Genomic DNA, 4,131 nt, shown 5'->3' on the forward strand with positions numbered 1-4,131 from the left:
TTGTTCAAATAGCAAACTCTCCCTATAGTAACAAAAGCTTACTCTCGCTTGATTAGTGAGGATATAAGTTCCAGTGTCTTGATATACATATTATTACTCCATCCTTCCCACAGTAGATAGCTGCAAGATTGCTGATTGCAGGGGCATCAAAGAAATAGTCTTGTTCGCACAAATCTGCACACTAAATCATGCTTCATCAAGCCCTTTCAATGTATTTCTGTGCACTTAGCATTCATTATCAGCTTCCTGGGGATCACACAACCCAAGCTGCCTTTGAGGGGCCTGAGGGTAACAGTCACATCGCACCCTGTATCCTGTGGTGGAGAGCGATCAGCAAGAAAAAATTCTGTCTCGGTAACAACAAAAAACACAAACACGCCTTCCATTGAACATCCTTTGTTCCAAGCATGACATCGCGCTGAGGCCAATTCCCAACCAGTCGGGAGAAGCGGGTGTAAAATCATAATCGCATCGTCATAGTAACGGTTTCGGTGACACCCTTTCCGTGTATTTTTAGGGAGCACACGATCTTCTTGCAGTTTAATGTGAATTTCATGACACAAATTTAAACCGAAACACAAACAGAAGCTTTCCACTCTTGATCGGATGGTCAGTTTTACAATGAAGCATGCAACTTCAGATGACAGCTTCTTGTTCATTGCATAGAAGGACGTTACCACGTATAGAATCTTACAGAGATAACAAACTATCAAGCTATGACCTTTAGCTTGATATCGGTGTGACAATCGTAAATCGTCGCTCAATGCAATAAATAATAGGTTGGTTTTTTTTCAAAAGTTGTGTTTATTGACTCACCAACTTCTAGAATGTCGATCAAACAACCGTGACTTCGCTAGCAAAACGACGCCGTGGATGTTGGTTATGTTAACTTTTTCCCAGTGAGAGTGAGTTTTTACAAGGGAGACTATATACAGATTATTGTAGATTATCCCTGGTTTTACCGCTTTCAGCAATATTCCAGCAATATCACGTCACGTCAGGGGACACAGGAAATGAGCTTCACATGTTGTACCCATGTAAGAAATCGAACCCGGGTCTTCGGCGTGACGAGCGAACGCATTAACCACTAGGCTACCCCATCGCACTTTTCGGGGTCTGGACATTTTTAGAGGCAGTGTAGAAGCTGCGAAGATGAAGCAAGACTAAGTTCCTAGCTTGCGTGATAACGGCGTTAGTATTTTCACCGAAACGTTGCAGCCATTGCAATCTAAAAGTAGCTGACTATTTCCATGGAACTGGGTTTTCCTGCAGGTCAGAGGTTGTCTTTAGCAACCCATGATTGTCGTGAAAGGAGACAAGGGGATCGGACAGTGATGCTCATTGACTTGGTTGATATGTATCATCGTATCCAATTTGTGGAGCCGGATACAGACCACTGAACAACGCATTCAGACATAATAGCGTCTCCTGAAAATCCTAATTTCGAGAAAATCGATCTTAAAGTTTAGAACATTATTTTAAAACTCTTGAAATACATAAGAAATTAACGACAAAATAAGAGGTTGAGGATAGCACACAAGGCCAAATAGGTTTGTAATTTTGTTCAGATCCAGAGTGTTCAATGTATCTGAAATAAGCAGAATCATTATTGTACAATTATTGTCAGGATATTTCTCCCACACCAGATTGTAATTTTGTTGTTTTAACTTGTTTTAGTTCCATGGCTTTTAACTAAGTCATAAATAAGGGCAATGTTGCATTTGTACGTCAATATTGATGGTAATAGCATCCAGACTTTTTCATCTCCATGTCACGTGATCAAACTAGACTTGGTCCAATAACCATCAAGAATACTCTCTAACTTACCATTTGTGTTATTTTATGGCGATTACACAATGTGAAACCAATTTCTAGCCTATATGTTATGGTGAAATGTTGCACATAATATGCAGTAAAACATACTCTAGGGGCCTTACCCATATTATACCAGCCGTGGACAAAGAATACTCTTGTTTTCATGCGACAATATATCTACAGACTTTACGGCCCAGTGACTCGTTATGTTCACTGACACTGTGGAACGAGTGGCTCTGTGCTCTAAAGCGTCGCAGTTCACTGCGTTGCGTCCATTATAGACATAGCATGATGCTGTGGTTGTATCCGAATCTCAGATTCGCCCTGATCATTTATGGAAAGCTCTATATGGTTTTAAACCAGAACGCTTGGGTGTGTGCTCCCACGAGCAGACGGTACGCCATAACAAAGCTGTGATACTGATCCGAGTAACCAACGTTATATTTGGGATTACACATTTTCAGTAAAGTACATATTCTGGTACTATTGTTTGGTTGAATCTCATCGAACCCAGGGCATCTAGTTGTCAGCCGCCTAACCCTCTCAACCACGGCAGCTTCCACAAAAATGGAAGTCGGACGACTGGTAATATTGACCACGGAATTTGTGAACACATCCGATATATGAAGCACGTACTGGCGGGTGAGTGAGTGTGACTAATCGCCTCTGGCAATATTTCAGCAATGTCGGGTATGGGGGCACCAGCTGTCGGCTTCACACTTGATACCTACGTCAGGAATCGAACAGGGAGTCAACGGCGTGACGAGCAAACGCTTTAACGACTTGGCTACCCCACCGCCTCGTACACAGCTCTGACTTACTGGGTTGACTCATGGAGCTTCTTCTTACTGATACGTACTGGGGAAATGTTGACCATGTATCAAATCTTGTGATAGCCTGTCGTCTTTTTTTCCTTACTAAAACTTGGTAACATCATCCAGGTTAGAACCGACTTCATGACGAATATCGATGTTCTCTTGTGCATAATTAAATTACGACGTAAAATGAGTGAGTTTAGTTTTGAGCCGCTTTTAGAATTAGTCCAGGAATATCACGGCGTGTACACCAGAAATGGGCTTCACACATTGTACCCATGTGGGGAATCGTACCCGGGTCTTCAGCGTGACTTTTATACCACTAAGCTAACGTTTGACATCACATATATGTGACAATTACCATCAAATGTTCAGATCAAAGTGTTGGATTCGAATGATCACCGGGTCCAGGTGTTTTTTCTGCTGGAATTCTTATATAGCAGTTATTTTCATTCTGGGTCAAACAAACCTGTGATGGAAGTTATGAATTGACGAAACCCATGACGTAATAACGAATTTGTTGGACTAATATGTAAATCTGATAACAAGAAGATGTGAAGGGTGGTAGAAAGCTTATTTTACTCAATCTCCCCTGATACTTTCAATAGGAAATAATGTGCGTCAGTAAGGGGGTGATGGCAGCTGGTTGATATCGTTGTTTTCTAAAATATGCATGGTTCGTAATGGAAGTGATATGAAATGATAAACAATTAGTATTCAGGTTAACTTCAGATATTTACGGACTTTAGTTAATAAGTGTCAGGTAAAACATTCCCATGGTTGAGTAAATTGAGTAAACAACTCCAGACCTCCACATTCACAGCATTACGAACTCCACCATGGTTCCCAGGTCTCTATATTAATGAGAGGCCCGGGAACCAGGATGTACGAACTCCACTGTTATGAGTACACGATTGATTCACTTGCTCGCCGTGAAATACTTTGGGATCTTGATACTTGCAATGCTTGCTTACTTGCAATGCTTGCCGTGCTTAGCTAGCAGAAATCAGCTGAGAAAAGCGAAGGCTTACACCGACTGATACTGGACTAACAAATCAATGTTAAACAGTTGACTTGCCCAGGTGGGTTTTGCTTGTAATATTTCTGGAAGTACAAATTTAAAAATATCGATACACTTACGAATATTCATCAGACATATTATCGAGCTTTTGTCTCCATTGTAACTCCAAACAGCAAACCATACTCCCAAGAACGAATTCATATGATCATGAAACATTGTTATTTTTACCAGTCTGAAAACACACGCCACGGGCTGGGAAGTCCAAAACATTTTTCATCTTTCAACCACTCTCTCCTGCTGAGTATAACATAAATAATCACGTGGATACTGCAATTCATTCCTTAAAAATCAATATGTTTGAAATGGCAATATACTGATCAATTAAAGTACATATTACACTGGCCCCAACACAACAAACATTTCGTCATGAGATACGGAACTAAACTGTGTCAAAATTATATTGCCCGCTAGCTTTCCGTG

Source organism: Haliotis asinina, chromosome 2, assembly GCF_037392515.1.
Source record: "Haliotis asinina isolate JCU_RB_2024 chromosome 2, JCU_Hal_asi_v2, whole genome shotgun sequence".
Lineage (NCBI taxonomy): Eukaryota > Metazoa > Mollusca > Gastropoda > Lepetellida > Haliotidae > Haliotis > Haliotis asinina.